Below are 13,358 nucleotides of genomic sequence, written 5' to 3'. Positions count from 1 at the left end.
CTGTTTCCCCCTCTCCCTCTGCCTGCCTCTCTGCCTACTTGTGATCTCTGCCTGTCAAATAAATAAAACCTTAAAAAAAAAGAAAAAGAAAAAGAAAATACTTTTATTCTGTATTGTTTGAACATTTGATGAAGAATAAGTTATTAGGTCTTTACAAAGTCCCGATGGGATAGGAGTATTTATTCTGCCCATTTTGCAGATATGAAAACTGAGGCATGGAGAGGTTAAACCAGTGCCGAGGGCTACAAGCTTGTATGGCAGAGAGTTTCAAACCTAGGAGATCTGACTGCATTTATTCTCTTACCCATCAGCCCACATAGTCTTAGGAATTGATGTGAGACCAACCAGTTATTTAGAAATGTCTGTTTCTAAATAGCCTTATTCAGGGTATATTCCTCTACAAGATGTTTAAATAGGACATGACAAGTGGATGCTGTTATTCAATACTTTGCTGACTATAGAAGCCAGACAAAGACTCCCCAAATTTACCAGTCTCCTCCAGAAACTCAGCATCAGTCACACACACACACACACACACACACACACCCCTCAAACCCCCAAGCCCTCAACCCCAAATGTAATAACAAAACAGAGGTACTTCTTATTCAGAGGCAGTAGGGAGTGTTGCCATTATTTATTGATTTCCCCCCAAAGTTATCAAGTTCTAAAGCCTAATTATTGGTGTAATAGTTAGCCGAGATGTTTGGAGAATCGTAAGCCCCTTTAGCTAATGCATGGCATATGTCGGAGGGATTCAGCTAATTCACATATCTGTCTGCACTATTAATAGAGAAGGTTACATGCCAATTATCCAGGCTTCAATCAGCCTGTTTGGATACAATAGAGGCAGTGTTCACACACTTGATGTGCCACATTCCTTCTAGACATCAGAAGCAGCTGGTCCAGATAAAGACCACTGGGGTTTCGATATTTAGGAACCACGTCCACGGAAGAGCTGGAATTGAGACTTGATCGCCTCATCTTGACCGAAGGTTATCTTTAAGTTGGATTCTTTTGAAAAATGCCAAGTGGGTTTGCAGTTCACTGGTCTTTGAACGTTTCCTGCTCAGACTTGTTGGGTGGGTGGGTGGGTGTGGATGCTGAGGACGAAGAGAGAGACAAAGGCACGTTGAGCTGAAACGAGAAAGGAGAGAATCGTAAGAACGGGGAATGGATTCCAGCAAAATAAGGAACCTGCCCATATTCTTGAGTCCAGTTTTAGAATCAAACAGGCTAAGGTATTTTTCCCTCTAGGATTTTGACCTTGTGTGTTGAAAAAGCACACGTGTCTCTGTGTGTGTATATGTACATTTCACCTCTATTTTTCTTCCCCTTTTTCATTTATTGTTATTATTTTTTTCCTCTGCTCCAGAAACTGGATTGGAAGTGCTGCATTCGCATCAGAAAATGCCGCTTCCGGTGGTATTTTTAACCAGGAACAGAAGCAGAAGTGTCTGGAATCACCCGAGAAAGTCCCAGCTCTCCAGAGAGCTGTTCTCGAATTTTGCTGGCACAGAGCATTGGATCAGTGATCAGGGAGTTAAAATGGCAGCTGTTGGGGGCTCGAGGGGGGAGGGAAGGCAGATACCTGAGACTCACCAGCCATTTTTCCTACCCTTCGGCTTCTCTCGGCATCTCAGATCGCAGTATGAAATCAGAGCTGCTGCCCACTTGCCTCAGGTCACACAGCCCCACACTGGCACAAACGTAAACAGTCTACAACAGCCAGCCCCAGGTCTGCCTCCCAGGCTCTAGGGTCGCCCTTCCTGACATGACCCAAATACAGCAGCAGACCGCCATACCTTAAAAAAAAAAAAAAAATTACCAACAGCATAGACAACAGGCAGATACGAAACGCCAGCCTTGTTTTGTGAGCGATTGCGCTTCAGTGTGTATTTTTTTTCCCACCCTCTCAGATGAAAATACAGTAATTAACTCCGTGCAGAAGGGGGAGGGGGAGGGAGGGAGGAAGCTCTTTTTTTTTTTTTTTTTTTCCTTTCCCCAGACTTGAAAAGAAATTCTGGCAGATAATTTGGCTGAACATGAAAAGACAGAGGCTGCTTAGAGCCGCCCAAAGAAAGTGCTAGGTTGGTGAGGCTCTGCGGGCTGAGTTGGTTATGTCATGGCGTGAAAAGCAGACATTTATCTGTTCCCATGGAGATGCGTTTTCTACTAGTCAATCAGACACTGAGGAGGTCAGACAATAGCCCGCGGATCCTTTTTGAATCCTGAGAGACCGTCAACTCTCCCTTTAACATTCTGCCTAAATTGAAAGGAGTCTGAAGGATGCCTCACCTAAATGAGTGACCTAAACGATGACACCTGAATGACGACACCTGCAGACGCAACCGCTGTCATTTCAAGGGATCCAAAATAAGAAGAAACTCCATCTGTCAGTGAGGAAGACGGGGGGAGGGGGGGGGGACAGATCGCCCCATCCCCCCTTCCAACTTCAAATCAGAGATTGTCCGGTCACCATCCTCATTGGCAAAAACTGGGCTTCCAAACATAACCCCTCCCTCCTCAATAAAATAATTCTCAAGATCGTCAACCAAATGCTGAGAATTTCCAAATAACCGTTGGAGAGGGAGCAGGGGCACTTCCAACAGAACTTCGGGGAAGCAAGAAAATGCTGCCCCAGAGACAGAACCCCCCCTGAAATGCTGGAAGATTACATTGTAAACTTCGTTCTTGGCATTCCCTTTGCCAGAAAAGTGCCCTTGCAGAAATGATTCGGGCTGCTGTTTGACTGTATGTGTTTGTTATCAATCCCAGAAGACAGATCATGCTCCCTTGCAAAATATGTTTATTTCAGGTGGTAAATTGCAGGGTAAATGCCTGGAAACTGGGACTCCCATAAAGACTTTCTCAACAATTTTCTTTCCAGTGTGTCTCTTCCTACATCATTGTTGCGCATGCCTAAGGCAGAAGAAAATGTTAACAGAGGTCTTCCTAGAGCTAATTGAGGAGGGAGAGGGTATTTCCAGGGCTCACACTGGAGACAGCCTATCTAATATGACTTAACACAGAAGCCGTTTGGCAGCATAACTGCAAACAGCAGACAGCCAAAGTCAGGATTTTTGTCATCAAGGAACTTCATTCTTGTTAATGAAGTCATTCAAGTGCAGCTCAACTGCACAAGGCAGGAGAGTAAATAGAAGTATGAGACCTGCGTCTACTGAGTCAGGCCTCTTGCTCGACTCTGCACTGCCATGTCCCAGACGGCAGAGACTCCTGCTTCTCCAGGCACGCTGGCTGGAACAAAGACGCCAACAGCATACCTCGGAAAGCAATTTGGAGCAATCTCAGCAAATAGCATTTAGGGGGAAGAGAAAAACCTCCTGCGTATCTAATAATGTATAATATCCTATTTGTGTGTGTGTGTGTTTAAAGATTTTATTTATTTATTTGACAGATGGAGATCACACAGAAGCAGGCAGAGAGAGAGGAGGAAGCAGGCTCCCTGCTAAGCAGAGAGCCCGATGCAGGGCTCGATCCCAGGACCCTGGGATCATGACCTGAGCTGAAGGCAGAGGCTTTAACCCACTGAGCCACCCAGGTGCCCCTAATATCCTATTTGTTAAGGAGGCAAAAGGCAGAAATTTACCTTGAACATTCTTGAACGTTTCATTTCCCTGAAAAGACAGGGCCCACGTTTCTCATGCAGGTGGGTCAATATTTGACCATTTTCTTCTCTTATTTTCCCATTTTAGCTTTTTTCTTTTCCTTTTTTTTTCTTCTTCTTTTTTTAAAGGAAGCTCTATGCCCAATATGGGACTTGAACTCACGACCCTGAGATCAAGAGTTGAATGTTCCATTGACGGAGCCAGCCAGGCGACCCTCATCATAGTTTTCAAAATTTTTAATAGAAACCACACATAAGCCCTCTAAAAGGCTCAAACAATATAAAACCCAGGTAGAAAGGTCCAAAGTTCCTCCTTCCCTTTATTCACCTCCATTAGCTCATGAGCTTACTAGAGATAGCCAATAAGTACTTTTAATAGTGTGACACATATCCTTGCTGACATTAATATGGAAGTGTGCATATATATATGTATATATATATATATATATAGAGAGAGAGAGAGAATGTGTGTGTATGTATACATAAACTCTTCGCTTTAAATATACCACCAGAATCATATTTGTAGACACTTGTACAACTTTCTTTTTTCACTTAAAGTAACTCTCGTGGGCAATTTTCTATAATGACATGCAGTTTAAAAAAATGAGCTACAAATTTTGGGGAGAATGTCATACACGCTTCTGGTTAGGGGGAGATTCAAATCAGAGGGTTTGTGGGGCAGGGCATATCTCCCCCCTCCCCCACAGACAATTAGTAGTAAGTTTTCAGTGTATCATTCCAGAAACAGTCTACGCATAGATCAGCATGTATGTATATCGAATACACCTTTCTTTGTCTTTACCTTGCATTTTTCACTCAGATCATTTGAAGAGCATTTCGTGTTAGAAATAATGGGCTTTTAAATGGCGGCATAGTATTTCTTCGGAGGATGTTCCTTGCTGTATTTTATTTGTCCCCTCAATGGACTTGGTGTGGATTTCAGCCTTTGCTTCTGCAAACAGGGATGTAATAAACACCCAGTCTAATGCACACCCTGTGATTCTTTGCTTAAACACACTCACCGCTCCCTGAAAGCAGGAGCTTGACTCCACACCTGTCCTTAAATTGCCTGAATCCGAAGGAGAATTGATAGAATTAAGTTTTTTTAAAATGAGGGTTTAAAACAGAGAATTAATAACCCATTAAAAATCTATTATGAACACGTGCCCTTTCCTGTAGTGTTTAATCTTCCCTCCAGCTTGAGGGAGAGAGGCTCATGAGAAAGGGAAAAAAAAGTCCGATTTCCCGTTCACACCCCCCTTCCAACCCCACCCAAGGGGCCAGCTTTGCCAAGGTCATTGCGGTAGCGTGGCATGCCTGTGTTACAAACGCCTGCTGTATATTGTGTAACTCTGTCCCATCTCCTCTTTTCGCCGTGGGTTCGGAGAAGGATCGCAGCTCACTTTTATAATTTAGGTGCAGCTTCCTGTTCTTTTTTGTGTGCAAGAGTGAAGCCTTGGGGATTTAGAACAAAGTGTGTCCTTGGAAAGAAGTGGGTGGGATTTTGTGAGCCCAGTAGGTTGGGGAGGGAACGCCCCTCCCGGGGGAGGAGTCTGATTTCATTATACAGTTGGAAACCTGGCGAAATCATGTATACAACCGAATCTTTTTGCTCAGCCCGTGAGGTCTTTCTGTTCTTTGTCTTGCAGTGTGTACAGCAAATTTCTGTTACGCCCGGGAAGAAGGAAATTTGAGTTAAAGAGGAAGGCAGCTCCCTGCGCCTTGTAACAAGCAAGCTAATTGAAACATTTAATTCAGGAAGAGATACGACAAGGCCAAAATGAAAGAGGAACCAGGCCTGCCGAGGTTCGGAGCAGGAAAACCAAAGAAGTTACCATCCCCACGTTAAAAATTACATGGGGCCCGGGAAATAGAGCGCCTGCTGTATTTGTCATTGAGATTCACAATCTTGTTTGCTGTTTATCGGGAGGCTCACGGAGCTCTCCTGCTGGTTCGAAAAAAGGAGGCGAGGCCCAGGAAGAAATGCTAGTAATAAGAAAGGGAGGGATTAGAAGCCCCAGAGAGACCGGGAGGTGTAAATAATATGTGGGCATGTGACAATCAGCACAAAAGAAACGAGAGACAAAGCCAAAGGCCTGATGCCAGAGATCCTAAAAACTCAAGTGGGTAACAGTGCAGGGAGCATGTCCCAAAGAAAAAAGGAAAACAAAATCCCAGAAGATCTTTTTCCTTTGTGATGATGTAGTCGAATGGAGTAAATAAATGTTGGGTTTGCCATGGTGCTCCCGCAAGCTAGGCTGTGTGCGAGGAAACTAGCTTCAGAGGCACTTCCCAGGTCAGCCTGAGCCTTAGGACAAGGTGGGGTGAAGTCAGAGACCAGAGTCTTCCACCAGAAAGGAGATGAGCCTGGGACAGAAGGACTTGGTAGGGGTAGAATTCTCGTTCTCCCCATGAGCCCAATCTGTCTGGGTCACCTACGTCCTCTGCTCCTCCCCCCCCTCCCCCCCAGGACTCTCCCTTGAGTGGATTGGCGTAGGAAAGAGCGAAAAGGCATTTGTAACCAAAAGCTAAGGAGGGTGAAGTTAAACTCCCCAGACAACGGCCTCCTCTTCCTGAGGCTGCCTGGTGGGGTTGAGTGTGACCCTTCCTAACTGCATGACTTCTTTACCGTAAGAGGAGAGAATAATACTACTGATGAGAAGTAAGATCTGTAGAATTCTTAGAGGGAATAAGTTACACACTGATCCCTGTTATCCTCGGAGCCAAATGAGGTAGCCTAGTTAGGATGCCCATTTTGCAAATGAATGGAGAATGGGCCAACCCCCCAACTAGGAAATGGTAGAGGCAGAATATAATTCTTTCTGGACCCTTGGCAATTACAGTCTGATGACTGAACCCAGTTCAATGCCTGTTTTTGTAAATAAAGTTTTATTGGAACACAGTCATGCTCACTTGGTTGTATTATCATCTGTGACTGTTCTTGAGCAACAATGGCAAAGACACTATGCCCTGCAAAGCCTGCAACATTTACTACCAATTCCTTTACATGAAAAATGTGGAGATCCCTGCTCTAGATTACCCAAGCCAGTGCACTTAACCCCATGTTTCCTTCTGCTCCCAAAGTGCCTTTTTATTTTTTCATTTTATTTTTAAAAAGATTTTTATTTATTTATTTGAGAGAGAAAGCACAGACGGAGAGGGACAAGCAGACTCCCCACTGAGCAGGGAACCTGCTGCAAGGGCTCCATCCCAGGACTCTAGATCAAGACCAGAGCGGAAGGAAGACGCTTAACCTACTGAGCCACCCAGGTACCCGTTTTTATTTATTTTTTCAAGGTGATGGCAAACAGGAAAGAGAACCTAAAATATCGGACGCAGTAATCGTCACTGGAGAACGGCATCTGCTGTTAAGGGTCCCAGAATGTTAACAACAAACTTTTCTTCCTTTATCCCTTCTTTTGTCTCCAAATGTGAAATTTTTAAATTCTAAATTTAAAATGGTCCAAAAAACCTTCCTTGTCTTATCAGCTTTAACAAAACTTCCTATAAATAAACTTATCTAAAGGGGCGCCTGGGTGGCTCCGTGGGTTAAAGCCTCTGCCTTCGGCTCAGGTCATGATCTCAGGGTCCTGGGATCGAGCCCCGCATAGGGCTCTCTGCTAAGCAGGGAGCCTGCTTCCTCCTCTCTCTGCCTGCCTCTCTGCCTACTTGTGATCTGTCTCTGTCAAAGAAATAAATAAAATTAAAAAAAAAAAAACCCCTAAATTTCTAGGGTAATTTCCAAAATAATGAAGAAATGGAATACAGCGTTTTAGGAGACATACATCCCCCCGCCCCGGTATTGTTATTTCCAAAGCTGCAAGTTAAGTAAGTCGTGAATGTAAGAGGCTATCATTTTGATAGTAATATCCATACTCTGGGGGCACCTGGGTGGCTCAGTGGGTTAAAGCCTCTACCTTCAGCTCAGGTGATGATCTCAGGGTCCTGGGATCCAGCCCCGCATCGGGCTCTCTGCTCAGCGGGGCTTCTCTCTCTGCCTGCCTCTCTGCCTACTTGTGATCTCTGTCTGTCAAATAATTAAATAAAAAATCTTAAAAAAAAAAATCCATACTCTGGCCATGCAGAGCTTTGGATATGAATGTAGAGATTCTGTAACCAAAGGAAAATGATCACTCAAGCATTGGTGGTTATTTTCTCTTCTTTCTTACTAACAAAAGTTGGAGATCTTGGAAATTGACTCATGTTGCCATATGAGCTAAGGTTTTAGGTGACTCGGTTTCTCAAAGGTTTCTTCAGTGCCCACATGACAGACACTGTGGACTGAAGAGTTCTGACTACAAGACCAAGATAACTCTACAAGGAAGGCATTATTATTTTATTTTCTCCGTAAGAACCAAGAGATCCTGGGGCATCAGGTGTCCCAGCTGATATGTGATGGAATGACCTCAAAGTCCTGACCCCCAAATTCCACACTCTTTCCCCTCTAAGAGGAGGAGGTCTGGTCACTGGTTATCCATCCTTGCTTTCAATGAATTCTTTTTTTAAATTTGATTTTATTTTATTATTTATTTGAGAGAGAGAGAGAGCACAAGCAGGGGGAGCAGCAGAGGGAGAGAGAGAAGCAGTGACCTGGGGCTCTCTCCCAGGACCCTAGGATCTTGACCTGAGCCAAAGGCAGACACTTAACTGACTGAGCCACCCAGGTGCCCCAAGAGAGGCTAAATCTTTGGTGACACTCTTAGTCATTCTGTGCAGTGTTCTAACTCCTGACCTCCAGATTTCATGTTTGGGAGACCATAGTTTGTCTCTTTTTGCAGGCTATTGCATTACTTGCTACTGGATTGATCCCATGTGATACAAACCTTATATCTGAAACTAGTGTCCTTATTTTCCATTAAGAACTTCTCCAAAGTTCAGGGAAATAAAAGGATTTGTCTAAGGTGTGTGCATCAAACCAAGTTTGCCAGTGACGTCCCTTGTTCCACTACCCTCGGCGCTAACATATAAACTCTTGGCGTTTGGGGCTCAGTTTATCTATGTTAAAATTCTGTAACCGAAGAATGGACCCTAAGGGCAACTGGGTTATTTCTTCTTCTCTCCTACCAGAACCGGTGTTTAGTTTGGGCAGCAATGCACCCAGCTCTAACGGATGAAGGGTATTTGGTTTAAGCGAATCATAAATCTTCTCCTTTGTGGGAAGTTTAACCCCCTCCATCATTCGATTCCAAGCTGGGTCTGGGTGGTGCGTGAGAGTCTGCATTTCTATCAAGCTCTCGGGTGAAGCCGATGCTTTTATTCCATAGAACACACTTGGACTAACATTATTCTATACCAGAGGTTGAAAAACATGTTCTTTTCTTATTTTTTTTTTTTAAGATTTTTATTTATTTATTTGACAGACAGAGATCACAGGGAGCATGATGGGGGGCTCAATCCCAAGACCTTAGGATCATGACCTGAGCCGAAGGCAGAGCCTTTAACCCACTGAGCCACCTGGTGCCCCTGAAAAACACTTTCTATAAAGGGCCAGATAACAAATAATTTAGCTTTTGTGGGCCATGCAGTTCCTGTGGCAATCAATTACTCAAGTTGCTATTTCAGTGGCATGGAAGAAGCCACAGAAAACACATAGATAAGTGGGCGGGACGGTACTCTAATAAAACTTTATTTACAAAACCAGGTGGAGGGCCAGATTTAACCTGTGGGCCATAGTCTGCTGATACCTGGTGTAGGCTAATCATGGTTCATCTCCTGGTCCTGGACCTATCTTCTCTGGATGAACTACTGACTAAAAGCTGAACCAGTAGGGATTCTGGTAGGCAGGCAGGCCCGGGTAGGGGATGGGGTACCAGGCAAACTGTTGTAATCTAAGCCAGGTCGACATGGAACCATTCTTAGGTTAATTATGGCAGATGTAGGCACTCCCCCAAAGCCTAGCTATAACTTATCATAATCTGCCCAAATTTCTGCTCTTATAGGCAAACATTCATTAGCAAAGCAGGCACAAAACAGCTTATAAAGCCTATTCTGGAAGCTTGATATTCTTTCTGGGGCTCTGGTCACACCCTGAGTGAAAGGTTCATTCACAGCAGGTGTAACAATATTTCCAAAAGCGGGATTCCATGCTTTCTGGTCGGCATGACGTGGTCAGAAATCCTAACAAGTGGCTGGACATGGGACCAGTCAGGGAAGGAGTGGCGAGGGGTGTAGGTCCAGGACGGATTGCTGTATCCTATAATGCAGTCTAGTCAACTCCCATGTCTTGAATACCTTTAATTTTACCAAGGCAAACCCGTTTCTAAGGTCGTCAGGCTAGTTCTCATCCGCCACCAGTCTCACTAGTAAAACCCCCATTTCTGAATTGCAAGAAGCATGTGTCATAGCTGTTGCCGGAGTGTGGTCCTTCCTGCGGTGTGTTGGTTGGCTAGCTCTCCCCCAACAGTACATTCTCCATCGCCCGTTAGCTAACCACCTCCTGCTGAGTTTCCACTAACTGAACTGCGCGCGGACGGCTTCTCGCACTGATCATATTGAAGTATTTTCAAGGACAGACTCTGTAATGAGAGGTAATCACCTGTGTCTGCTCCAGGGTGTTTGCACGAAGCGAGATGATATATTTAAAATTGTTTCGTTCGGTGAGCTGTCAGCCCTCTGACTTCCTGTGCTTAGGTAAGTTTCTAACTTCATGCAACAGAGGCACAGGCCGGGAAATGCGCACTGATGGAAAAGAAAATGTATCCTAGGCCCTGCTCTCAGCGAACCTGGGTGTTGTCTCCTAGCTGTGTGAACCTGGGTAAGTACTAATGCTCTCCAGCTACGCCGCCCCTGGGGAGACTAGGGCGCTCCTGGTTTTGCTCTCTGGAGGCAAAAAAACCTCGAGGCATCTGCAAAATGGGCACAGTGGAGCTCGTGGCAAGTAAGGAGCCCAGCATCCATGCATCGTGAGATCTCAGTAAATTATCTGCTGTGACGCGCATTCTGATTTTCAGGCAAGATCCGGAGCTGACGTCCTTTTTCCTAAAAGACCGAGGGGGAGCCCGGGAGAGCAGTATCCCCGGGCAGCACGGCCCACACTGATGGTAATATTCCCGGCGTCTGGGTGAATCTTTTTTTTTTTTTTTTAAGATTTTATTTATTTATTTGACAGAGAGAGATCACAGTAGACAGAGAGGCAGGCAGAGAGAGAGAGAGAGAGAGAGAGAGAGGAGGAAGCAGGCTCCCTGCTGAGCAGAGAGCCCGATGCGGGACTCCATTCCAGGACCCTGAGATCATGACCTGAGCCGAAGGCAGCGGCTTAACCCACTGAGCCACCCAGGTGCCCCTGGGTGAATCTTTTTTTTTTTTTTTTTTTAAGATTTTATTTATTTATCTGACAGAGAGAGATCACAAGTAGGCAGAGAGGCAGGCAGAGAGAGAGGAGGAAGCTGGCTCCCTGCTGAGCCACCCAGGTGCCCCAAATCTTTGATCTTAGGCTTCTCTAGGAAGTTAAGAACACCCATCAGAGGTTCAATTTTTATACTTAGATGAGAACATTGGAAAACTATGTAACTGTGGTCTTTGGACAGTGGAGACTGACTTAAATTGACTTGCTCTTCTGTGTCCAGCAGAGAAAGTTCTGAGATGAGGTGTCCTTACTAGGTATAGCATGTCTATCCCTTTTTATAATTCATCCACCACCTGAACTACTTCCTAAATCTGGAGAGTAACTCTTCTTGGAGAGCCTGCCTTTTACCGCAGAAATGGAAAATGGAGAAAATTGATTTTCAGTGCCCCTTGCAGTGAAGGTGTGGACCTTGGCTGGACTAGCCAATCAGAGGCAACTGCCCCAGACTCTGGCTTGGAACCTACTCATGCACCAGCAGGAGGGACTCTGTGGGGTCCACTCTAGCGACATGCGATGCTAGCGTCCTGTGACCACTGGTGGCCCTGACTGTGGTTCTAATAGCAGAACCCCACATCCAGAACCAGTGTTGGTATTAGGTCCGGTGTGGACAGCAGGGTTCCCACCAGGCAGACTTTTTCTGTCAAGGGCCAGATTGCTTTGTTGGGCTTTGCTAGGCAAGAGGCAGCTACCAAGGTGATTACACAGATACTTACACAAGCATTTAAGAAGGTAAAACCATGATACCTGGGTGGCTCAATGGATTGAGCCTCTGCCTTTAGTTCAGGTCATGATCTCAGGGTTCTGGGATCGAGCCCCGAATTGGGCTCTCCGCTCAGTGGGGAGCCTGCTTCTCTGCCTACTTGTGATCTCTTTCTCTGTGTCAAATGAATAAATGAAATCTTTAAATAAATAAATAAATAAAAAGGTAAAACTATCTGTAGCTCGCGGGCCCTTAGAATAACATGGCAGTGTGGTTCAGCCCATGCCGGTAGTTTGCTGGTCCCTGGTCTGGAGCCCTGGGGTGACATTGGTGCTGTTTTTCACAAGACCATCTCAGTGTGACTCTGGATGTCATTCTGGGCTGCATCGTTTCTCCCTCAGAATCTGCGGGAGGAGCCAACCTTGTATCAAGCCTGGCCAAGAGACCAAACACTCTTTCCTGTCTTACCCCCCCCCCCCCCCATTCTTGCACCTGTTAAGGTGTGTTTTCCAGGTACTGTATGATGTGTGAAATTCAATGTCCCCGAGAGACACTTTGTAGAAAGCTGAACACTAAAGGCATAAGAACGTAAAACCAAAAGCCCAAACCGAAGTGATCTACTCACTAACTCACTCAACTTGGGGGGGGGGGGGGTTATTTTTCATATTTTTTAATGGATTAAAAAAACGAACATTTCAAAAATTTCTCAGACGTAATTTTGAGTAGGTAAATATAGACAGGTCTAACTTTGATAAATAAAAGCTCTTTGGGGTCATCAGTAATTAAAAAAAATTTTTTTAACTTCTTTTTTTTTAAAGTAGGCTCCACGCCCAATGTGGGGCTGGAACTCAGGACCCCGAGATCAAGAATCACACACTCCACTGACTGAGCCGACCAGGCACTTCTCATCAGTAATTTTGAAGGGTGTTCAGGGGTCCTGAGACCAAAACATTTGAGAACTGTTGGCTTTGGGCAACATCATGCCTCTTTTCCTGGAGATTTCACTGGAGGGAGACTATTTCCTCTTATTTCTCACAAAGCAAGAAAAAAAAATTATGGTTAAGAGTGCAGGCTTGGGATTCTGAAAGGTTGAGTATAAAACTTGACTCCAGAATATGCAAAATAGGAGATTTGAGATCAGGGATTTAAACTCCTGGAGGCTCAGTTTCCTTATCTGTGAAATGGGGATCATGAGACCCACCTTTTAGGGGAGTTATAAAGATTAAAGCAATCCTCACTGACTGGGAAACCTGTTCTATGGAAGGAAGCGGTAGACCAGACCAGCACCTCGGAGACTTGAAGGTACACACGGATTGCCTGCAGATCTTGCTAAATGCACATTGTATTTCCTTTTATTATCTATCACAATCAGATTGGACATTTATTAGTTGATGAGTTGGTTGTCTCCTGCCCTCCAATGCAAGCACTGTGAAGAGTTAGTCATGTCTGTCTTGATCAGGGCTCATAAACTGCAGTGTGTGGGTTGAATTTGGCCTCTTGTTCCTTTTTGTAAATAAAGTTTTATTGGAACACAAACATGTTCATTCTTTCATGTATTGTCCACGGCTGCTTCTGGTCTACCGCAGCAGAGTTCAGTTGTGATAGAGATCAAATAGTCCACAAAATGAGGATATTGACCCTTTTTGGAAAACACGTGCTGACCTTGCTGGGGTTATCGCTCAGCTGCC

The 13,358-nt window shown here is 44.9% G+C and overlaps 1 long non-coding RNA gene across 2 annotated transcripts; it reads right to left on the bottom strand.

Annotated features, from left to right (window-relative positions):
- Window positions 1-598: 598 nt before the first annotated feature.
- LOC131807511 (uncharacterized) lies at window positions 599-2,381 on the bottom strand. 2 transcript variants are annotated; one of them, XR_009344518.1, is made up of 3 exons: window positions 2,296-2,381; window positions 1,600-1,802; window positions 599-1,134 (listed from the first exon to the last, which is right to left on the bottom strand). It is a non-coding gene; the product is annotated as an uncharacterized LOC131807511 (long non-coding RNA). The 2 variants fall into 2 exon arrangements; XR_009344517.1 differs by lacking the exon at window positions 2,296-2,381 and having other exon boundaries at window positions 1,600-1,932.
- Between the last annotated feature and the right edge of the window lie 10,977 nt (window positions 2,382-13,358).

This window comes from Mustela lutreola, chromosome 9 (genome assembly GCF_030435805.1).
Source record: "Mustela lutreola isolate mMusLut2 chromosome 9, mMusLut2.pri, whole genome shotgun sequence".
Classification (NCBI taxonomy): Eukaryota; Metazoa; Chordata; class Mammalia; order Carnivora; family Mustelidae; genus Mustela; species Mustela lutreola.
This window is presented reverse-complemented; position numbering and strand designations above follow the sequence as displayed.